This window comes from Genypterus blacodes, unplaced genomic scaffold (genome assembly GCF_046128005.1).
Source record: "Genypterus blacodes isolate CSIRO-AG114 ecotype Tasmania unplaced genomic scaffold, CSIRO-AGI_Gbla_v1 ptg000066l_1, whole genome shotgun sequence".
NCBI classification, from domain to species: Eukaryota; Metazoa; Chordata; class Actinopteri; order Ophidiiformes; family Ophidiidae; genus Genypterus; species Genypterus blacodes.
Genome location: NW_027466878.1, coordinates 110,629 through 136,110, shown reverse-complemented (window position 1 = coordinate 136,110; position 25,482 = coordinate 110,629).

The window sequence follows — 25,482 nt, the reverse complement described above, 5'->3', positions numbered from 1 at the left end:
CACAGTGCTTAACTTTAAATTAAGGTGACACGCCAGCGACTTGGGGGTGTCACTACCAGTGCATCGGGCGACCTGCTAATAGAAGCACAATACGACACGTTTAACTAAAACCTCCGCTGTCAGATTAGAGCAGGGAGATCTTAAACTTTTGCTACGTTGACACTCGGAACAAATAGAATTTGGCGAAGAAGAAGAAGGAGGCGAGCGAGCGGTATTGTCACGAGGCGTCTCGGCAGGAACACGGTGACATTTTCTTGTATGAGGTGTGTGTAATAAGTCGCACGTGTGGTAAGCAAGCGTGTGAGTGGCGTGTGGGCCGTTAAGAGGTTTACAGGAACGCCGGTGCAGAGGAGAGTTTGGTGGAGAAAGAGCTAAAGATGCTGGGAACATGTTAATATAAAGGCACAATTCCTCCAAAATGTGATGTCACAACACTTTTACTTCCTCTTTTAAGGACTTGGCTGCTTCCTGTGACCTGGCGCTCGTGTCCTTTTTTCTTTACGAGCCGCACACGCCCTTGATTGAATGATCATTGCGGACCGTTACGATTTTGGGTTGCCTGTGATTTGAATTTACTTCAATAAAGCCCCCTTAGTTTCAGAGACGGAGCCCTGATTAGAGGCGTGATGCCGGCGCTGACTCAACAATCTACATTTCCAATTAACTGAAGGAGGCCTGGGACGACATGGGCCGCTACACAACCACACACACACACACACACACACTTCTTTCTCTCCAGCTCGCATAGATACTGTAGGTGCATACGTTTAAACACAATTAAATTACTATTGTACACGCACATTATCCATTTAAGCACACATCCTCTACATTTAAACACACACAGGTTTATCCTGAGCCGTCACAGTTTAGAGCTTTGTGCTGAATTAAACGGGAAAGGAGCACAAAAACGAGCTCAGTGGTATTTATCAGATTTTATGTAGTTTATCTAATTTAGGAATAAACTAGAAATATTATCTTACACTGATGAAAAAGCTTCATTTAAACAAAATCTATTCTACAGGAGGAGGTGGAGATAAAAAGAGAGAGATGCTGTTTTCAAGCTTTTACCGCTCCGTATCATAAATAAGTCTCCAATTTTGTACTTTTGTGTAGAAATGAACAATGACAACCGACAGAGACTTGAATTTCTACCTGTCTACACATGTAAAACCCTCAGCAGACTCATTCCCCCCGCTTAGCGTCGGGAGCTAATTGGCGAGAGAGAGGGGGGAGGTTACAAAAGAAAACAGTAAAATCCCCTAATTCCTGGATTATAATTTAAAATATTCCAAAATGCTAATCAGGGAATTGCAACCAACAAAGGGATAATAAGACGGTCATCCAATTACTGGCGTCTTCTCCCCCTGTTTTGGAGGGGCCTGGGCAAACCTGGAGCCAGGATTCAGGGCTCCAGGTTTTCCCTTTTAACTGCGGACAGAGCGACGCCGCTCAAGCTGTGAGCAAACACGGGAGCCGCGACTCGGGCCCTCCCTGCGTCTGCCTGTCTCACAAATATGTTAATTAGGGTCCAGATATTCACACACTTAATTAGCCGGGGCCTAGGTTGTTTCATTTTGATTGGGGGGAAGAGAGAAAGGGGAGAGGGAGAGAGATGGGAGCGGGAGAAAGAGAGAGAGGCAGGGTTTAGTTTTCAATGGCAAATTTAAATATGGCCTCAAGGTGATGAGGAGGTATTGTTAACTACTGTACTCAAATGAACTTTTCTCCCCCCTTTCTCCTACGGCGGGAGGGGGAAATCCAATGCGGCTGAGATTAGGCTGTCATTTGCTTGGCGAGCGATTCCATTTGGAACATGAAGTGATTGCGCTAATTGAAGTGGCATTCATTACATTAACATATTATATGTCGAAAAATGAGACGAGGCCAGGCCCCTGCACCTACACTGCACCGGAGAAGATACCAAACGCCGGGTTAGTGAGGGGGGGTGAGGGGGGGTGAGTGGAGCTTTACACCCCCCCCCCCCCCCCCCCCTACACCACAATAGGCTTCATTAGAAATGAAATTGGAATTTTTTGCAGGATAAAGTGTTCGCATAAAGGACTGCTGGGATTTGACACAGACACTTTGACGTGTACAATTTAGTAAATGTCTCCTAATGTCTCTTTGCCAAATGTGTGCAGCAAAATATCAACTTCTGGCCCAGAGTCAGAGGGCGACTCCATTATTCCCTTTAGGAACAAATTAAGACTTGAACGAGTGCTGTGAGAATATGTGCATTAAGGAGTTAAAAGAAGAAGAAGAAGAAGAAGAAGGATGGATTTTGCTCCTCTGGATATTTTTGGAAAGGCTGGGTTTCAAAAATAACTAAAATAAAATTCAATTAGACCAAATTCTTAACAGTGGATCTCTGTTCTTCTCACGCTCTCACAGAAAATGCCGGAGAGAAGAAATTAATTTCTGCATTTACGCTTTCAATTTTCTTATTTATCTTCATTCAAGGGGGGGGGGGGGGGCAGTCTATTATTCAATTCATCTGAAAGGCATTTCCCTTCGCACGCGCTCCAAATATCACTTACACAGAATATTATATTGCTCATGTAAATCTCCCTTTTCTTCCTTTTTAAAAAAAAAAAAAGGAGAAGAAAGCCGCTTGGCATATTTATTGGCGAGTCGCGCTGAGCCTCCACCCCTCTCTCTAAAGACGCCACCCCCTCATCTGCCACCCCCCCCCCTGCCCCAAACCCACCCCACCCTCACGCAAATACAATGACCCAAATACAGTAGGAGGGATGAGGGGTGTCGACGTGGTTTTTGTAAAGTGGGATCCTCTCTTCTGCCCCCGTGGCTCCAAAAAAAACACCATCAGATATTTAACATAAGCTCAACCCCCCGAACCCCCCCCCCCCCGCTTTATTTTTTTTGTTGCTCTTCAGCCTTCAAACGCTCTCCGTCTCCCAGTGAGGATATATTTATTACCTGTCGTTTACACTCAGGCTGATTGTCACGTAACGCTCATTTCGTTTGTGTTCATATCATATTTTATTTATAAAACCTCATCTCATACAGGCAAACCCCCCCCCCCCCCCCCTCCCCTCTCAGCACATCGTAAATGTGGCTCCTTTAGAAACTGGTCAGGAAAAACAAATCCACTCACTGCTGAAGGTGACGGTTGAGGGTTATAGATTTTCCAAAATACATGTTGGCTCTCAATTAACTCTTAAAACAATCTGAGTGGAGGCTGATTTAAAATACAACCTCTATATGTGCTAGAACATACATGTGACTACACTGAAATTCCTATTTTTCTTTATACATACACAGTATAACCAGATGACAGTATGGAGTCTAGGGCTGCTCTGCACTCGGAGCTGTTTCTGACCCCGTGGCTCGCCAACATCACAAAGCGAAGTTGCGAGGAAGAGATTCCCCAGAATGTTTTTAGGCAGAATTTGACATCGGTCCAAAACCAATCCCTGGGCTTTCGGAGTATGTAAAACACTGGCCTTTTTTTCTCCTCTCGCTTTACCTACAGCTGACTGGAGCACCAGCTGGTGGCGAGCAGCCAAGACTGCAAGGCATTTGCTTTTACTTGTGGGGTAACTGCACCGCTGAGCTGCTCTGGGATTTCCGCCGTGCGTTATAGAAAATGGGCTGCAGTATAGATTATTAAGTGAGCATATACTGGCCCAGAATGTGTGGGTGCTGCACCTTTCACACCTCCGCTCCTGGAGTTTGTGTTTACATTTTTCTTCTTCCTTTATTTGCATCTTGTTGGATTTAAACAGCCGATGATTCAAAGTATCTCTATATTAATGTTTCATCTGACAGCACTCACCTGTTATTCCCAACAAAGAGGTAAAGAAGGTAAACCCACAACTGTGATTTATAAAAGCAATCCACATTATGAGGGAGATTTAAATACATAATAACTGAAAGAGTGGAAGAGTGATACGGACGCTGTTCAGTTTCCATTCTGCCGTTGTTTACTGACTAACTTGTAAGTGTTGAAACCCGTATTGGGCATAATAAGGCATTTTGGCATCAGGCGTCCTTCTGCACTTGCCACTCTATCTGCATTGTGAGCTTAAGAGCTGGAGCGTAAATCAATTCAGTGGTTAAAGAAAACAGAAATATGGCATCTGCCGTTCTGTAAGTCAGACCTCAAAGATGGCCTGACTTATCTCTACAAATAAAAAAAAAAGAAAGCAGCAGAGGACTCAAGTGGAAAGCTTATGAAATCAGCAGAGGAATACTGAAAAGGTTTATTCCCTCTTTAATTTCCAAGTACAGATGTGGGAAGACGGATGAGAGCGCCGCCCCGTCTCTCCATCCTCAGGATACGGGCGTGTGACGTGATTGGGTGGGATTTGTGTCCGTCAGCGTGAGTCAGGAGCGCCTCTTGGCCTTGTCACAGACGGGAACGTGTATTTATGCTTTGGGAGGGCAAAATAGAGCGAGCGGGGAAGAGGGAAAATCTCCTGTCAGCTATTCTTACATAAAATATTAGAATTCTCATTGTTATGAAGAGTCCCGCTAAGCCTCTTGACTTATTCATTTTTTCACTATCCAAAGAATTGAGACAAGCCCCTTTCCCCCCGCCGCTGACCTTAATCTTAAAGAGGTCTCACAGACAGGTAGCACTGATAAATGGACTCAAGTGATTGCCGGTTGAAGAGAATAGGCACCATAAGCTCACTTTTCTTTTTTTTCTTTTTTTTTTCCCGGGCTCTTATCGCCGCCGGGGCAACGAAGCAGCTCCAGAACTCCCAGGTTCTCAGAGGAGCGTTTGGGCTCCCGGTGCCAGCTGGGGCTAACGCAAAGATTAGTTTACAAGTTTGGCGCCGATGCCAATTGGATTAGGGCTCATCACGCCGGGGGTATTCTCACATTGTTTGACAGTCTACATACGGTCAGCATCAGACGAGTTGCGAGCGTGATGGACTTATGCTAATTCCCGTCCTCTTTTGGGTGTTTATCTAAATGCATTGTGACCAACATGTCGGCGGGTTTGAGCGGTCGGGGCTTTTACATCCGGCTGCCAGCGTCGGTGTCAAGAAGCGATTGTGACCTTTTTATTTCAAAAACCTCGGTCCCATCCCTTCGCCCTCGGGCTCCGTCTTTTCTAATATCGGGGCTCTTGTCTCCACCCCCTCGATCCTCCGCTGCGTTAAGATCAAAATATCACTGACAGAGGCCGCCGCGTCTATCGTCTAACGCCGCGACGCTGAGCTATAATCAGAGTAATCACTTTGAACTTCACAGAAAAGTGCTTTACTTTCCAAAGCGAAACGGGCCGGGGTCCCCTCTAAGACGCTGAGGTTTATTTGATTAAGGCTGGAGCGGAGCATGAGAAATCAAGAGGGGGGGGGCTTCAGTGGCATTTCTCAGTCATACTTATACGATTCCCCCGGCTTGTAAATCATTTATGCACTTTCCCACTCACGTTTGACTCTGCCCCGTCCCCTGGCAAACCCCGGAGTCAAGCGTGAATTAGGTCTCATAATAATAAACTAACCTCCTGCTCGCGCATTGTCTCTTGTCAGATGAGAGGAAGAGGGTCAAGAGCAACTGGACCTCTAGGGCACCCCAGGGACGCCCCCCCCAAAACCCCTAACAGCTCTGTGGCGGGACTGCCGCAGAGGCCTCTAATTGTTATTTCAGCACGCCTTCCCCTCCCCCCTCCTCCCCCCTCCTCCCCCCGCCACCCTCCGCCCCCACCTTGGTGTCCGGGCAAACAGAATGGTCCTGATAGCTTCATAATGAGAAGCGGCGTCCGGAGGGAGCAGGCTAGTGACTTCCAAATACATTGCCCTTGTTAGCGATGTTTGGCGCGGCGCTCCGTTGTTACAGATGTCGGTAATAGAGTGCTAATAGAGATCCATTACCCTTAGGTTGGTTGAGTGTGGGTGTGTTTGTGTTTGTGTGTGTGTGTGTGTGTGTGTGTGTGTGTGTGTGTGTCTGCGGGAGGGCAAAGAGCCTCATAAGATTACTACAATCATGGCTGACCTCTGCCTCCCTTTAAAGCTGATTATTTCATTTGATCCAACGCTAAAGGTGGCGACCGCGTCCGTCTTGGCGGCGGTGGCCTGAGCGACGCCGCCAAGATGGGGGAGATTTGTTGATTTTCCTCTGCCGCTGCTGTTGTTTGAGGATTGAGGATTATAAGTCAGCTCTGTAGTGGAGAATGTTATCAGAGGGGAAGCAGTGAAGGGCTGGAGAACAATAGAATAACAAATAGCGTGTTGCCCTCAGGACAGAAGGTAGACAGAAACATTAAATTAATGAGCCCAGAAGAACTTTGTCACAAATGAATCGTGTAAATACATTGATCTTCTCTCTTCTCTTCCTCCTTCCTTTGCTCCCCCCCCCCTCCCACTCTTCCCGTGCCAGCCTTAATGATTTCTTCCCCTACCATTTTTACATTGCAGACAAACAGCGTGAAGAAGAAAAAACCCTGTCCTGTTTTCCACCGATGCCTGCCTCTCTCTCTGTAAACACTCTTCCCTCTTATCTGCACGCTGCCTTCTCCCTAGGCTATGGAGCAGATTTTTCATTTAGCTAAAAGCTCGGTAAGAGGTCTATGAGAATGATAATCCTACCACGGGCCGCAGCTGGCGTTTCCACCGCGCGGATGATTAGTCGGGAACGTTTTGCATTCGACCTGGAGAAATTCTCTCAGTAGGAAGTTCGCATCCGCTTGCTGTCTTTTTTTTTTTTTTGTTTCTCAGTGGAGCCCCACTCATGGCCTGAACCCCTCCCTACACACACACACACACACACACACACACACACACACACACACTCTCCAGCACAGAGGCTTTTCTAATAGCCGATGTGGGACGTTTGTACCATTTACCTCCCCCCCTCTTCCTCCTCTCCAAATACCGTCACTCATGTCGCTGCAGATGATGCTCGGTGACCTTCGTCGGGTTATATTTCTAATTGCCTCCGATGTTCAGTTGGCACCCTGCTGGCTTTTCCGCTCCGCACGGCCGTGACAGGATATCCCACTTTCCGCAGGTACAGAGAGAGAGAGAGAGAGAGAGAGAGAGAGAGAGAGAGAGATCCCCTCAGATGGAATTAAGGCGGCGAACAGGAGGAACAGGTCATGAATGCACTTATCTCATTTGTCTGACGGGTTTAAACGTTTATTAAAGGCCCGGGCTCTAATTCCCCGAAGCAGGTGTAAGCCTCAGTCGAGGTGTGAATTATACTCAATCGAGCAGATACGCTCGGTAATATGATGAACGTGAGCTCGGCTTTTCCAGGTGGAAATTGAATAACTCATGGTTTCTGAGCGGTAATCCATCCGTGCATTGTCAAAGACAAATAGTGTGAAGCATCGTTTCCTCCGCGTTCCCTTTTGATTGCTTGAACACTTATGAAAATGAACTATTAGTGGCATTACACGCCTCTTGTGTTGGGCAAATACAAACGCGGGGGATCGGAACTCTACGTGGGTTTGTACGTTAAACACTAGGGATGGGATCCTGGTGTCGGAGCGTCAAAGCCCGCCTGCATTATTTCATTATATATTAAAGGAACACATGGAGCTTTTGCCTTTTCCCTTTTTTTTTTCCCCGGCGCCCCAGGTCACATCACAACAGGCTGAGAGCGGATGGACAATGTTCACCGATGCAACAAACACAAATGGTTATTTGCTTTCCTCCGAGCGTCGTCCGCCACCTGGTTTGAGTTATGAATCCAGCGAGGAGTATTCCTGAGAGACGACAGGAAGCTACATAAACCCCTCTGTCTAATAACATCTGATCACAACTCCAGTCCCTTAATAAGATACTGTTGCTTTGAACAGGAGCCTTATTTATGAACTGTCATCATTTAAAGCCAAACCTAAAGCCAGTGTGGCGTTTTTCCTGTTAACATCCCAATCTTTGCACTCGTGACAAACGTCTGAGATCATCACTGTGCCACAGCTTCCCTCTCACTCTGCCTGAAGATTAGCTTTGACTGACAGTTTGCCCTAATGGCAAGTGAGAAAATTGTCCCATTAAATGCAATAATTAGCTGCGTAATAGAGTAATAGAGTAATAGAGTAATAGAGTCGTGTCGGGGAAAAATTTGGATACAGGCGCTTCTTCATCACGTAGAGGCGGAGGAATAGATTCAGTCCAGGCTCGAACCTGCAGTCAGTGGCGCACATAAGGCTTGTTTTTGTATTTTATAAATATCAACAACATATAATAGGTGGATTGTTCCTGGTAAAGCAGCAGAGGACTTGTTTGTTTGTTGTCGTCTGGCTTCCGTGCTAAATATAAATCAGATTTGCGAGAACTTGTGACCGCGTAACAAATACTTCACTTCAGGGGGCCAAAATCTCAGGAGTTCCCCCCCGCCCCCCGACACTGAGGCGCCACTGTGCTCCTGGATCAAAACACAGACAGAAGAAGAAGAAATGTGTGAGATGAGCGCAGTCATGTGACCAGAAGTAATGACAACCGTGACCCATTTGCACGATGATAATTAGCCATCCACAGCCACGGGGCACTGACCTCCAAAACAGAGATGAAAACAAACCCCACTGATTTAAAGCTCCCTTTGTCTGCCTGTGCCTCCAGAAGACACCGTGGCTCTTTACCCCGTGTGTCTCCTACACTTGTGTAAGACGTTTAAAGACATTTGCGCGCTCGTAACGTACAGTAGTGTGCGAGTAGCTTCCATTGTCTGCGCTGAGACAACCCTTTATGCGCTCGTGCGGCATCTGACCTTGACAAATTTCAAGTCATCGCACCAATAAGTTTCCATCAGCTGTGACAAAATCGACCTTGAGGGGTCTGAGGGATCAGATTTAATATCATCTGACTCTTAACAATAAAACAACATAAGGAGAGTCCTTATTTCTACTTTTTGACTGCAACATAATTTCCCTTGTCCTGGGGGCGCTGTGTGTGTGTGTGTGTGTGTGTGTGTGTGTGTGTGTGTGTGTGTGTGTGTGTGTGTGTGTGTGTGTGTGTGTGTGTGTGTGTGTGTGTGTGTGTGTGTGTGTGTGTGTGTGTGTGTGTGTGTGTGTGTGTGAGAGAGAGAGAGAGAGAGAGAGAGAGAGAGAGAGAGAGAGAGAGAGACATGTGGCAGAAGACAAAGACGCCCTGTTGTGATTTAGCAATATACATTTTTAGCCACATTCATGGAGTCACATGTACTGGGGATGTTATCAAATTTGAAAATTACGACGCCAGCAGTTCCCCAATTACTGCGCTGGTACGACTCTTAACAAGCCTGTGTGATCCTTCAGTGTAATCACATTTATAATCAGAACATTGAAATGGTAGTGTAATAGGGCGAAACCCCAGATTAGAAAACGTATTTTCTTTCATTTTTGCCGTCCTTTCAAACCCTCAGGCGGTGAGCGACACATGACACACAACAGCAGAACATGAACCGCCGTGATGAAGACCAATCCACATCCACACGACTTTCCCTGAGTGCTTATTGGAAAGATTTAGCCGGTCTTGATTCCAGCATTACTTTAAGCTCAGAGGAGGAACTTGGAGAAGCAGAGGGACAGATTACAGACGGAGGAACCTGGCACCTCGGTTGTGAGCTTGACTTCCTCCGCTCTGTATTCCGGTTCGGCTGTAAGTCGGCGGTTGAGCGTCGCACCTTCCCAGGCAGATCGAATATTCAAACATAGAGCCTGGAGATCTTTATGTGGATTCTGTACTTCCAAATAGCTTAGGGATTATTCTCTGTCTCAGCTAATACCTGGCGAGGAAGCAAAGCCTGAAGGATGGGATTATTTAATGTGTGACACGCTAATCACATCTCAGAACAGGAATACTTCAACCGTTTCACTCGCTCCATCCACGTAGGGATGTTTTGGTGAAGAGGGGGGAGCGACCGCAGAAACCTGCTGGAGAACCACAATGGCTGCGACGCATTGTGGCGCCTCAGAGGGGGGGGAATGGAGGGATGACAGCCGGAGTAACCTCGAGTACAGGAAGTGAGGGAACGCTCTATTCTGTCTCTGGCGGTGAGCGGGGCGACGCAGGGAGTCTCTCTTTAAGCAGCACACATCAATCCCAGCCTAGGAGGCAGACAGAATTACTCCACTGTGGGCCCGTAATGATTTCACAATCCTCACACACCGCCGCTGGAATCTCAGCGCGGATTTGAGGATAAAGCAAAGAGTTTTCCCCCGGATTCCTTCAAGTTTAACAAGGTGGTAGTCGTAAGAAAAAGAAAAAAAAAGGCCCGACTCGACCGCTCTGAGCCTCGTCTCAAGTCTGCACGCGCGCTGACAGGCGACTTCAGAGATAGGAGTAGAAGAAGAAGAAGGATTTGACAAGCAGGGAGTGTGTATGGGTGAGGAGGTTCAGATGCGCTCGTCTCTCTATCTCCATCATCTGTCTGTGATCATTAATGGTTAAACATCTGAAGCGTTGCTATTATATCAGCATGGAAAGTTATTAAAACACACACGCACACACACACACACACACACACACACACACACTACCCATGCCCTCATCTCTCTCTCTCTCTCTCTCTCCCCCTCTATGTCTCTCTTTCTTAAAGGATCGCGCTCTGATAGTGGCGAGGAAATCAATGAAGGGCCCGAGAGCAGCGGGTCTGGCAGACTTGACACGCAACAGAGGAAGGTAAATTATTGGAACTTTAATTACTTTGATCCGTCATGCATTGTAGCATTGTGTCGGGGAAGTCAATGCCATGACAGACGCCGAACAAAGGCCAGCGCCGCATTTTCATAACATCTTCACTCCCTTTTTCCTAATGCCTGATTAAAGCCAGGGTGTCGAGGACCAAACCCCCCCCAAGCCCAGTTTTTATTTTTTATTTTCTCCACCCTCCTCTCCTCTCCTCTTCTCTCCTCTCCTCCTCTCCTCCTCTCCTCTCCCCCCCTACACGCTGATTTAGAAACTCATTTTGAAAGCTCTGTTTACCCAACTCATTACTGAAGTCAGAAGGATTGAATGCTGCTCTATTATGGGCCTGTGCACTAAGGTCTTTACAAACAAGCACAATGCGCCGCGTTATCGCCTCTATCACATTGTAAGACCATAATGTATCGCGCTGTTTTCCAACCCATAAATATAAGTCCGCGTTTTCATCCAAATTAAGAAGGATTTGCCTCCACAATGATGCTTGTCTCTTTCTGAGTGGCCAAGAAAACAATAAGCAAAAAAAAAAAAAAAAAAAAAAAAACCCACACAAAGTAAATGGGCGAGAATGAGAAATTTCTTTTTTTTTTTTTTATCATCAAAGGGTGGACAAAATTACTCCTTTTTTTTTCACCCAATTTCATGAATATTCTGCCACTTAGCGTCGGGGATGAATCTGCAGGATTGTTCTCTGGGAGCTGATAAATAGCCGGCATGTGCGGTAATTTAGAAACGTGCATTAATCTCCAATCGTGGCCTCAGAATGGGATAGGAAGCAAAAAAAAAAAAAAAAGGGGGGGTAGAGAAAAGGTAATTGATATCTAGCAAATGGGCCAAGCCGCCAAAAAGTTATGCAGATACAACTAAGGCAATCATCTGTGTTATTAATTGCACCCACTGCAATATGTGAACCCAGTAGGAAGAAATGCTTTGTTTGAAGGCTTTATTCATGCGTTAAGTATGATGAAGGAGCGCAAAACTGTTGTTTGTGTACGAAAAAATGGAGGAAATAGCTCAGAGGAAATTGTCAGCTGTCATCAAGAAAGCAATGTCGCTCTTGACTGGAGCCTTAATTCATTAGAGCGGCGCAGATTTGGCGAACTTCAGCGCCGGCGTCTTCATCTCCCGCTGATGCTTTACATTTCTGTCTGCGGTGATTTGTATTTTTTTTTTATTGTGTATCTGCTGTTGAGAGCAATCCCACACAATTTGGGCCCAGATGTGCTGTGAGACACTTTAGTGTGTTGGTGGGACAGCGGGGACATTAGCTGCTGGGTGGATCTGAACACACACACACACACACACACACACACACTGACTCACAGGCACACGGGCAACCGATAACCCCAAATTCTCACAATGTATTATTATTCCACATAGGCTGTGTTGTCTATTGGTATTTTTTTTTTTTTAAGCAAACATTGGACATGACAGTGCTCACAGAGTTACAGGACATTCTGGAGATTGTTTTCATTAGAGAAGAGGGGGAAAAGGAGAGAGAGCTGGCAGAGGGAAGGTTGTATTGTTGTTGTTGTTGTTTACCTTTTTTCGAAGACCCTGAGGTAAAATAGGCAATATGAGGCACAACTAGATTGAAAACAGCAGGAAGGTACAGTTTATACAGGATGATGTCAAACAGCAGTGTGTATATTGACACAGTAGCAGATGTGTGTGTACAGTAGGAAAGGTAGACTGACTGCACCTTTAGAATGGAGAACACCTTGAGGTAGAACACTCCTACATGGATGCATACAGGCTAAAGGAACTGCTTCTCCCTTCATGTTCCTATATGAACCCAAACACGCCTCTGTGTTTGAACTGGAGGTTCCTGTCAGGAAAGTTCCGGCTCAGAAGCTCCCAGTGCAAAACTTCCAAATGTTCAGAACCCCAGAAAGAGGGAGAAAAATCATACTTCTCTCTTAATTTGTATTGATGGCCGGGAAGAAACCAGCGTGCTTTGCACTTCTGTGAGGGGGGGAAGATGTTTAAGTGGAGATTAATTCAAATTTCTGCTTGCTCAGTACTTGTAAAACTAAAGCAATTTATATTCCTTCTCTTAACGATCCCCCCTTTCTCTGATTGCGGTAATGTAATCTAATTGTAATTATGATACTATCTGAATCATGCAGACCTTAACATGATTGGAGCTACTCATTGCATTAAAAACTAATTTTTGAATAATGATGAAAGGAGCGGTGGAAAATGTGGAAGTATTACATTTTTTCTTTATCTCTGTTTTGTGGGGGGATCTTGTTCTCTCCCCTCTCCCTCCCTCCCTGCCTCCCTCCCTCCCTCCTTCCTTCTCCTCCTTCCCTGCCTACAGTCACAGTTTCTGGTACAGACGACAAGAAGGAGTGGGACCAAAGAGTAGTGTGTGTGTGTGTGTGTGTGTGTGTGTGTATGTATGGGAAATGGACCTCCCCAATTAAACGTATCAGGCTCATCAGCGGTTGCAGGATTGCGGCGGCGACGGCATGCGATGCGGCTCAATGTCATCCCATGAGGTTTTTGCTTATCATACATTCCTGCCTGCCATGCACACACACACACACACACACACACACACACCCACGCCGCTTCTCTCACCCAGGGGAAGGGGGAGGACAAGTGTTACCCACAGGAACGATAAGGCTGAAACAGTTGTACAGGCGGCGGAGGCAGCGGCAGCCGGAACGTCGACTGTTACAGTTTTGATCATTGATTGGAAATGGCCAAATTCTTCAGAAGTACATAGGCGAGAGGTTTCGTCAGTTATCTTGCCAAGTGCAGTGTCGTACAGTGCGGTGACACATTGCAGGGCTTGTGGTGATGGTTTAGCGGTAAAGGGATAAGCTAGGTGCTGCACCTGCCCACCACATTAACCGTAACCTCCTTATCAGAGCAAGACTCTAATCTCATTAGTGGGGGCCAAAGAAAACCTGCGGACGGTGGCCATTCGTTATGCGTGAGGTGAGAAAGTGTAAAGGAGCCAGGGAAGGAGAGATAAATGTGCCGGCTTGTCACACTCTCCCAAGGTAAAGCAGCTAATGTATGAAATGAGCCGGTAATGCAGAGGTGGCTGGGCAGGCCGGCCGGGTGGAGGCTGAGGGGAAAAGTCCCTTAAAGCTCTTTTACAATGTGGCAGCAGATCCTTTACCTGCGTCTCACAGCAGGTAGAGCTGCTGGGCCTGGAACTAACGTGCTGGGGGAACGGTGTAGAGGTGGAGAAATTGGAAAAATGCTACAAACGCACTCTTTTTAAGGCGCAATAGGTCACAAAGTTGCATAGTAATGTGATGTTTAGGTGTTAAATGTCACCAAATATCACCTGAGTGGCAAACAGACGCCACAGCCTCTGAGTCACCGACCCCCTTTCGCAAATGATCTTTAACATTGCCAAAGGATATGTGATTCTGCTCAGAGTGAGAGACCCCCCCTCCGCCCCCCCCCCCCCCCCCTCTCTGAGAATCCATCTGTGCATGTATTTCCCTCTTCCTTTTAATGCACAGCCACACTCGGCTCGTTCACCCGTGGCAAACGAGCTCAGATCTCCGGCTATTTCCTTCTCCTGATGCCTACTTGATGCCACCTGGGTGCTCCAGTGGCTCCGAGGCGAAGATGTGCAAAAAAATGTGGGCAAGCCGTGCGTGGAGAAAGTGCAGTGCGTGTCTGCACGGCTTCGCCTCTTTGGAGGGCATTGAGACGAGCTTCTCCATCTTTGTGAGCTGGAGCTCGAAGCAAAAAATAGGACAGGGAATCGTCTCTTTGAATTCTCTCAAGTGCGAGGGAATGTTGAAAATAAGATTGTTGCTTTGTAAGTGAGAACCATCTGCTTTTCAGGACAGAACGGTCTGGTTTTAGCTCCACTACAATGTATTTATAAGGGTGTTAGTGAGCTTGTAAGGGTTTCTGCTAAACCCTGAGATAGCCCTGTAATCTTTACTTTCAAAATCAATTTAAATTCGACAAGAGTAATATGATAAAGAGTATAAATAGTACGCAATAATTAGATGTCCAACTCTTAAAATGTGTGTAGGTCTCCAAAAAACACTCAGGCAATTTTTTGTTCACACTTCCTTCCCTTAAAGGTCATCTTAATTAAATATTTCCCAGATTAAAGCTCCGTCCTTAATGTTCCAGTCCTGCCAGCCCATTTATCTTCAGCAGAGCATGGAAATTGACAATGATAATCTTCGTGTCCACACAGTTTAGACCTGCAAAATGTATTTTAGAGAGACGGGGCTTTGAAGCAAAGTGTCAGAAGGTTCCATTTTAGCATAATGGGAGGTGTGTCATCACGGCCCTCAACATATGGACCTGAACATAATCTCCTGCCCCCGTTAGGCGCTTTCATTCGGTGAATGAGCCGGATTCAGACGGCCGTGCCTGAGCTGTAGGTATAATTCACTGATGATACCAATCTGAGCTCATTGTATTTCCTTAAGTACCCAGGAATTAGTTTCCAAGGAGCTGTACAGGGAGGTTTTCCTCCGCTCTGCAGAGTCACAGGAGAGCCTGAGCTTTGATGAGACGGGATGATCAGGTTCTGTCTCTCTTAAGTCTCAAGGGTTTCCTCTCCTCTCACTATTAAACACTCCCCTGATTGGACTCTGGACACCCTGCAGATGTTACCAGCTGGTATAAAGAGAAGTCACGTGAGCCCCGTTTCCCTTTTCCACACGCATTAAAACACACATGCTAATAAAGGCGTGTGCACATGAGTACATATGTTCAGACGGGGCGTCTCATTATTTCATCGTTACGTTTGCTCCTCACCAAAGGGCCGGATGATTAAAAGAATCCAAACATGATGAGGTTCCATCAAGTTTGCATGAACAAAAACAATATTTACAAAAAGAAAAAAATTGACAGTGTTTTTTTTTTTTTTAAAGGGAACATTCAGGATGTTTGTTCTTTCTTTGGGCAAGAAGGCCGGTAATGAAAGGAAAACACAATTAAAAGTGAGTTTTGGGGGCCCTTGAGTCAATTTATTCCACCCTGGCAGAGCAGTCAAGAGGCTAGGCACTAGGCCCCCCCCACCCCACACACACACACGGTCTCTTAGCAACAGCATCCCCCCAGCCCCCTCCAACTCCTCCTCAACGTGTCAGAAACCTTTGGCCCCCTCCGGCTTCAGGAGGCGCAGGGAAGTTTCCCTAGGTGTCTTTTACACCGCCGCTGCCTTGCCATTGGCTGAGGGCTCGCTCTGGCTGTCAAGCGCCTCCCTTAAGGGAACCTGGCAGATCTTGAGAGGAAGAAAAAACACCGAACGGAGGGGGAGAGAAAAAAAAAATCAATTTTAAGCTCACATGCCCCACTGGGTGCCAAAGCCACTTTGGGGATACTGAAGGATGCCTGAGTTGACAGGATTTGACTTCCAGAGGTAGAGAGGTGACAAACTCCATCACGGGTAGAGGGCAGCGCCGAGGCCTGGGAGGGCTAACCTGTTCTCTGCGACGGCTGACCCGCCTTGGTATTGAACCTATATATCTCTCTCACCAGCCTGTAGGTACCACAGGGGAGTCGGGAGGGAGGGGGAGGTAAGAAAGTTGTTACAGAAACGAGAGACGGCAGCGGGGGGAGCGAGAGGGAAAAAGGAGGGGGAAAAAAAGTGGCAGAATTCAGGGGTGTAAATGATGAATTACTTTTCATCAAGTGAAGGGAAACATACTCCGGAACAATCCGGAAAAAGGAGCAGGGAGAGTCTGACCTCGTGCTTCAGAGCAGCCAATATCTTCATTCAAGAAGACAACCATGAAATTACACAGAAAATGGGATTGTCATGAACGGGCCCTTGAAAATCTCAGTGTACAGTCATTACGGCGCGGGAAAGGAGCCTTCATCCACACATCATACCCCGTAAGAGAAGGGAAGCAGGGTGTGTATCCGCGGGGACAGCTGCTGGAAATAAGAGAGTATGGGTTAGTTTGATGAAAAGAATGATTCTACGTTTCCCCCTGTTTCTGTTTCACATCCACACGTCTGGCTGTGAACGCGTTCAGCGCCGTATCACTGCGGACGTCTTCTCTCCTGTCCTCCAAGGAGCGTTAACAAATGTTGGCGAGGCGGCGTAATTAAGGCGGAGACGGTTGTTTCTCTCACATCTGAGAAATCACACACACACACACACACACAAAAAAAAGGTTTCACGACCAGATGCATGTGCAGCATACACCGCGCCTAATGAGCAATCAAATAATAATTAGGAAAAACCAAAGCGGGGAGGGAAAAAAAAAGGAGTGAGGCTTTGAATACAAGATGTTCAGGTTCATCTCAACTTGGGCAAAATAACTTTTTGTGAGCGAGTGTATTTATGACTTAAAGGCACATTTGTGTAAATGTTTAAAGGGCACGTGTCAGATGAATCATTAATTTCAGTCCTAAATTACCGAGCCTAACGGTTCCCCAAATTGACAAGACTATGGTTTTGACACTTTGTGGTGTCGGTGGCTTGAATGCGTTGCAGCGCGCGGCCGTATTCCTTTGCCATTATAATTTTATGACACATTTCGTGCTAATATACAACCATCATTACCAAGTGTAAAATATGCACAGAAGGCCTTTAAGACCCAGTTAAATGACTTTTTTTAATGACTTTTCATTCATTCAGCAGTAGTGTGGAACATCGTTTGCGTGATAAATAGTAAATAAAGCCGTTATTTATAAAGGTATGTCTCGTCGAGATTTAGTCCTGATTTGATGGAAAGCCTGGAAACCCTGCAGTAAAATGATATTTTATCTGCCTGTCGGTTTATGTGTTTAGTTTTGGAAGAGTGTTACCTTTTATGAGATTTTAGTGGAGACGTTTGCTTTCCTGTCACAATATAAATCATCTGGATAAGTAGAAAGATGTTTAATAGAACAAAACTGCCATTTAATTTCAACAAGCCCAACCGGCTCTAATCATGAAGGATCACACACACACACACACACACACACACGCAGAGAATAGTTTCATGTTCTGATGCGTGTTCAGTGAAGACGAGGGCCGTGTGGTTTCCAGCCTTTTTCACGGAGGCAGCAGAAAAACTTTTTGGGGAGGAATCCTGTTTACGGCTTAAGAAATGTAAAACCGTTGGAGCCGGGGCGGTGGCGGTGGCGGTGGCGGGGGGTATCTCCAAATTCCTCCTCCCCGCGTGTCTTCAACACTTTCAAAGCGCAGAATTAACGAGACGAGGAAAAAAAATCAGGCGGGGGAACGACGTGTCCACGGAAAGTATTTTGAAGGATCTGTAATTTTCAAAGTGCTCTGCATTTAAATGTCCCTTTTATTCCTAAACAGCCTTAAGACACTTTTCAAACTGCTCGATTCACATAATTAGATGGGGCCGACAGATGACTCTCTCACTGTGCCACGCAGCCATTAGAAAAGAGGTCATTCTCTATGCAGAATGGCTACTGTTCTCGCTTGTCATTAATTTGCCACTTCAAAGCCGCGAGAGCATGTGACACCGCCGACAAATGAAATAAGTTACACTTATCTCAAACCGCCACCATTACAGCCGCAAACTTTTCAACTCCAATCACGGCCGCACTTTTTAACGGTCTTTTCAAAGCCCCGCTTATGTCCTCCATTTTAAGACGGCACGTCAGGGGGAAAAAAAGAGAGAGAGAGAGAGCCGCCGCCGCGCTTTGGATATCAAAAAGGCGTCTCATGGTCCGTGTTGAATATGCAGGGGAGGAGGTTCAGTCAAGGGGACGCGTCTGGTCTCTGCCGCAGAAATAGAGACGGCACGTCCTGGGTTAATAATGCAACTGTATCAGTGTGTTTATACATGCAAGTGCTTCTTTGTCTGCTCCGTCACACAGGCATGGAAAACCTAGAATTACTGTTTATCTATTTAAAAAACACACACACACACACACACACACACACACACACACAAGCTTCTATCCTTGTTAATGCTGCAGTGCCCCTGACCTTGAACTTTGAACTCTTTCTCTAACGCTTCAGTCTGTTGTCTTGGTTCAGGTCTTTTGTAAAATGTGCATATAATGGCTGTCTGACTTGCATATCAATTTATTAGCACAGGTTGCTCTCCTTGTTTTCACACATAGCTCTTTGTCAGTGGACCTCTGCAGCACTGAGGCCCAGGTTTCAATCTCGCCAAGGTTTCCTTTTTTCCCCCTCTTTGAAATGTTTGAAATGCTATCAAAGAGTTGGCGTCCTCATCAAAGAGGTAAACTTTAAAGGGTTCCACCTTTGGCGTCGCCTCCCCCTTTCTTCCTGCTTAAATCTGGCAGGGGTTTGGCAGTGGAAGGTAAATAAGTGTGAAATGGGACATGTGTTTTCCATCCTTTCCCTTTGTCACACATGTTCTTCTCTCTCCATGATTAACATTCCACCTTCTCCAGGTCCCCCTTTCTTGGCGATCTGCGGGCCTCACGCAGGTTAGCCTGCCAAAACACTCCCTGGCCACCTGGAATTACAGCGCTTTCAAAGCTTACACTTCCTGTCCATCTGAAATCCATTGGGCCTATCAGGAGCCCCCAGTGTAGGATGACATGATTCTGGCATATATATTTATTCTGGAAGGTTTTTGCTCTTTTTGATCGACTGTTTATTGGTCTTCGTCAGACAGTGATAATTATTGGAGTCATAGCAAGCCAACAAAGATGAATCCTCCTAAATTCAAAGGCCCAAACATTGCCAGAGGCAAATTCATGAGTACACCATGTGACAGGATATAAAATAGGAGCAAAATATAAACTCATTTTATAAAATTACCCAGTCACATGAAAAATAATGAGGCCTTTTTTTCTGTAAAGTAAACAGTCTCCCTGCCCCAGTGTTCAGGCACAGGATGAAGGAGCCGACTTGAGATTTCCCTGGCCGCTCTCAGCCAGGGAGCGAGTGGCGGCCTGCCTTAGGGCCTGAGGTTGGCAGTGGCACGCCAGCTATGTTGTTCTCCGTCCACCCAAGGTCCCAGAGACGTGTTGTCAGAGACATTTAACAAAACCAATCTCCTAATTCTACTGGTGCCTGCCTGTTATTTATTTATTTACTCATTTACTTTGGCGTGCCAGTCACATTTGGGACCGTGTCTAAATAACTCCAGACAGCTGAAAAGCGTTTGACAGGCACAAATTGTGTTTCTCAGAGAAAGCCTGTGATTTCCAAATGGCATTGATGAGATTATTACTGCACTTTAGCAGCGTTGTGCTGACAGAAATACAGGGGATGGTGAGACCCAGGGAGGAGCCTCCGTTGGCAGCCGCTGTCCTTTTTGATAAATCCACGTTTTTAACCAATTTTTGGTTGGTGTGTGCAGTTATCGTCTGATTTGAGGAGTTTTTATAATCTTTTCCACATGGGGGAAAGCAATCAATGTCCTTTCACTGCACATCTCAACTTTTTCCTGATAATGACTTGAATGATTGCTTCTTTCTTTATCCCAAAACAAAAAGGAAACCGGACAGAACACTTTTTGTTGTTCTGCACGAGTCGACCACTGACGTTCGTTTTTGGAACGTAGCAGCTCGTACGTCCTTGAAAGCGATTCAGAACGCGTTCATGTCATCATTTTAAATCACAGCCGCGTTCTCTTCTGTTCTTTTGGAAGCAAACCGCTATTCCCCCCCTTTCCCCGAGAGTTTACCTCCATGTTTTGAGTCCTTGTACCTTGGCAGGCGGGTCCAACCATATGGCAGAACTAAGTGTCGATTATCAGCCGCGCTCGTACATCACACACATATCCGATAAAGCCGGATATTCATCACTCATGTAGCACTTTAGGTTGTTTTCCCGCGTTTGCTGTTAAGTAATGACAGATGAACAGCCTACCTACAGCTTCAGCGATCCATAAATATCAAATGTGTTTGCGGGGCCGTGCCAATAGTCTGTCTTTTTGTCATTGACTCACAAATGTTTCACACTTGTAGTAAAGCATATTTTACTTGTGTACGTATGATGTCACCGGCTCCAACGCAGCGTTTGTCAGTCGTGCCGGTGCGAGAGGCGACGCTGTTGTTTTTCCAAATGTTGGGTCCGCTCAAATGAGAGCAAAGCTATTTTTTCCGCCTCCAAATGAAATGGAAAAATATACAGCAGCGGCTTCAAGTGCATTCCTGCCATAGCATAGCACAGAGATGAGAGCATACATTATCATACGTCATGTCACCATGATCAAAAAGCCTAATGAGTGACATAGATGGGATGATTACCTATGTGCCTGTCTTTGTACAGCAGTGGAGAGGCTGGCAGTGGGCTTCAGTTATTTATGCAGCACTTAATTAGTCATAATTTTATACAACTAATTTACTCAGGGCGCATTAAATAAACATAGATGTCTAATTAGAATATTGTGTTAAACTTGTTGGATTGTGCGCAGCCATGTACACACACGCGCGCACACACGCACACACACATGCGCGCGCACGCACACGCGCACACACACACACACGCACGCGCACACACACACACGGCCTTGCTGTTCATTATCAGGCGAATACCTCAGCACCTTATACTGCCTGAAGCCTAACACAATGCTTATCAGTTTGCGTACACACATTCATACATTGTCTCCTGTGCTGTGTGTGTGTGTGTGTGTGTGTGTGTGTGTGTGATACAGTAACAGCTGTAAAATAAGATGTACTTCCTGTTTCAGCTGCAGTTTTATAGAGGTCGATATTTAAAAGTGTTTAGTGGAGATGGGCAGTTTGCTTCATTGATGTGTGTGTGTGTCGACTGTGTTCTTGATCATGATTGGTCCAAATGTGGCTGAACATCCTGGTACCAACTGGCCGGTGACATTAGATTTCTGACATGACATTTTGTTTATATAATGGGATTCAGACGGGCTAATCAGAGCGTCTGATCTGGAGCTCCAACAGCCAATCACAGCCACCCAAACAATCTGACACTGACACTGTTTATGGAAACAAACATGGCGACCGAGGCTTGAACCTGACTACCGACCTGACAGGGGGGTCCGGTTTTCAGTAATATCGCACTGTAACTAAAAACTTTTTCAATGTGTGTGTGTGTCCCGACTGTGTATGATGGATGCACACTCACGTTTACACACACACACACAAACACACACACACACACACACACACACACACACACACACACACACACACGCACACACACACACAGAGAGGCTCCCTTCCACCTTGAGTGTGTGCCGTGTGTGTGCAGCCTGCAGCATTCATCAGCAGGCAGCAGCAGTGCAGGCGAGCAGTAGGACAGTGCATTAATGAAATGTTAATGGCTGAATTAAGACCGAAATAACCGATCTAGCTTGGACTCCTGCGCGAGTCCATTAGCATCAGAGCGCCATGCTGGGGCAAACGACAACATTACACACACCCCCCTCCGCCGCCATCTCCATCCAGGTCAGGGACCATGGGGCTGGGGGCCCAGGCAGGTAGCTGGAATTGCAGGGTGGCTGTGTGTGTGTGTGTGTGTATGTGTGTGTGTGTGTGTTGGGGGTGATGATGAGAGCGTTCTCCATCTGCCTGACCTCTGTGTTGGTTGCTGGGAGAGTGTCAACAAATGATTTACAAATGAAACGGGGTGGGCAAAGTGCGATTAGTTGCCGGCGCGGTGATTGATGAATGACATCAAGGGCAATTTCAGTGATTTTCCATGTTGATACTTTGGTGGAATTCTTTTGTTGCCGTGCGTTACACATTGATACGCCGAGCAGTTTCTGCCTTTCAGTCAGTTTTTTTTGATTCCTGCCAAAGTCTGCAGGTTTTCAGCCTCAGCACGCCGAGCGTGTGCTGAACACGGCGCCCTGAACACATCCTTTATGCTTACAATGCTGCCGAGGCTCTTTGAGGGAATATTCAGAGACGGATGTCTGTAGAAATGTTGCATACATCACAAAGTCCACAATAATTTAAAAAAAAAATGTCTCTCAAGCTTTTGAAAAATGTGTTTACATCACCGCTGACCTTTGGACGCTGTCTCTTTAAGAAGTCAGCGCCGCCTCCCATCAGTCTAAATGAATGTAGCGCGACATCACTCGGGTCTGATCTTGATTTGGATTTTATTTAATTAGCAGTATATGAATGCACGTCTTGTTTTGGGATAATGCTGTTATTCTACATCATGGAAAGTGTAATTGAGACCACACAGGGCATTACAGGCCAACATTACGGCTGAGGAGTTGAGTAATGATATGTCTCCGCTTGACACACTGCTCCTTGTTTCTTAATTAGAAACTTAGATCATAGTGTCGGCCAAAGAATCACAGGAGCGTGTTTACATTTCATACAGGGGGGGGGGGGGCGGGGTCGGTCACAGGCGGCCCCCCTCTCTTTGATGCACACCAAAGTTTAAGTCCATAAATCTGCTTATAGATACTTTATGAAGAAAAATCTGAGGAAGATAAATTAGGGCTCTTTACGGGGTAATGTCCTCTAATTGGAGGAAGCTGTAATTGGTTTAAGGATTAATCAGATTTGGGCCGGTTGTGGTAAAGTGTCGTGCCGCTGTGAGGTTTTCCTGTTGAAGTATGAAAAGAGTTTTCTTTGGCGTAAAAGGCGTTTGTGTGCCTCTGAGATCCTCCGGAGCAGATGAAGTGATGGTGATGACTCTCAGATTCAGTGACCAAATGTGCACTTAGTGGTTGTTAGGCTTTGACTGACTGCTGGGTCTGTGTAAACATGTTCAGGGAGGGGACTTCCTCCTTGTGAGCGCTCGCTTCACTTTATATTTTATGCTGATTTTATTGACGTGACACTTAAGTCAATTCTCTAATGACTAAATGAGCTTCGGTTGTACAAACGTATTAATAACCTCAGAGGACGGAGAAGAGAATCACATTTTCTGGATAAATGACAGTGGAGCCTTTCTGCAACAAACGACCCAGCCTGCTCACATTCCCGTGTTAAAGCTTCACGAAGGTCTCTGCTCCTAAAATGGAGTTCCCGTTCAGAGCTTCTCTCTATTTTCCTGCAAAATGGATTAAAATTCCATTATTTCCTTTGACAAATTCCATGTTTTTTTTTTTTCATATTGTTGTTTTTTGTTATTGTTTTTTGTGTTCATTTCGTGTGTGTGACCCCTTTGCTTACAGCCTGGATCTGACCTGCTGACCTTTATAAACTCTAGATAGAAGTAATGAACATATAACTAAAGATCTGAATAACCAACCATAAATTAATTTGATCATAAAATTATTAGAGGTTCCGGAGCAGCTCAGCCTTCCACTCTACTCCTTTGGAATATTCTAGAAGATTGTTGTAACAGAAAACCCTTAAATATCCTAAATGTTTGTGCTCTTAGTGTTGTGTGTTGTGTATGATTCCAGTAGAAGTCACTCATTGGTCCTGCAGGCTTCTCATCCAGCTGCCGGTCACTGCAGGCTCTGTGGTTTTGTGTAAGCGATGTGCCGTCGCTGTGGCTTTGAGAAAAACAAAACCCAGAGAGAGGAAAAAAAAAATCATATGGATGTAGAAAGAGCTTGTCACCTTCACCTTGCGTACTTGTCATTCGCCCAGCGTCAGGTCATTAAATTCACATTAGGCCTCTCTGAGGGACCCTGGGATGCTGTTAGTGCACCTAAAGCTGTGTGGCAGTAAAAAGAATCACAACTTCCTCCTCTGTGTGATGGGGGAAAACACACACATAAAAGCGGCTATGCGGCACTTTGCATTGTGACACAGGATCATTACGCTCGCTCATGTCCGCCTTTTTCCCCCTTTTCCCGGGGTCGATAATGGAGACGGGGGACACTAGAGAGACGTTGGCCGTGTCCATTTGTCCGTCCCCTGGAGGACGGAGCTGGATCCCAGTCAAAGTTTTAGATCGCTGCCACTGAGATGGCATTAACTCCGCGTCTCCCGGGGTCGGCGGCGTGAATCATTTATTAACAGAAAAACCTGCAACCGCTCGTTCCCAATGTCAGATCGCGTTAAGCCGCCGCCCCCTGGATTATTCAAGGCACAGAAAAGGTAGCCGCTGTGGCACTTTGTCACGTGAAGGGCTCACTTTCCACGTCTCTGACGTTGACACAAAGGGGGGAAAAAGAAATGAAAACATAATTGTCTACACAGCAGTTTACAGCGCTTTAATACTGGAAACCGATGTGTTGTGACGGCAGGATTACAGGATGGATCGTCAACAAAACGTACTGCATATTGAATGACGGTGAAGCAGTTCAGACAGAAGGTAAGAGAGAACCCGGCTCGTATTAGGAAGCTGAGCACTCCGCCGCAAACTGAATAATGCAATAGGAAACCATAACAAGTCAGGTCGCTCGACTTTTCACTTTCAAACTAGACGCATTACCTTGATTCACGTCGCTCCTGCGATCCCTCTTCGTCTGAGATGTTTGTAGAAGCGCAATCGCTCTGTTTGCCGCCCCCAGGAGTGGACAAATTCTATTCAGTCAGGTTGTGAGAGAGAGAGAGAGAGAGAGAGAGAGAGAGAGAGAGAGAGAGAGAGAGAGAGAGGCTGTAACCTGAGGAGGGGGGAAGCTCGGGGCTGTGAGGCGGCGATGACCTTCGATATGTTTGCCTGACCACGTCTGACATTGGGCCACCCTGTTTGCCTGCACATCATTGTTTATGAACAGGAGTTGATGGTGGCAGGGGAGGGGGGGGGCGGGTTGGGTTTATAGGTTGGCGTTGGACGGACAGCTGCTGTCTTTGGCTGTTGACCAGGGGCCCTAATAACTGGCATGAGAGGGACATTACCTGTGAGCAGCTGCCATCCAGTCACATGACAATAACTGTTCAGATGTGAATGGAGTCACTTATAATGATTTGACTGAAGGCCTTTTGCCGACTTTGTAACCTCCGGTCTCAGCCTGTGTGTACAGATGCTGCTGCACACTGAGACACGTCATAAATCCACGCTGTAATAACGTCCAAACCATCAACTTTATTGTAGTGTCTATTACAGTTGGTAAATGCAGTGGCTTTTCAAAATAAGATGACTTTGTCCTCT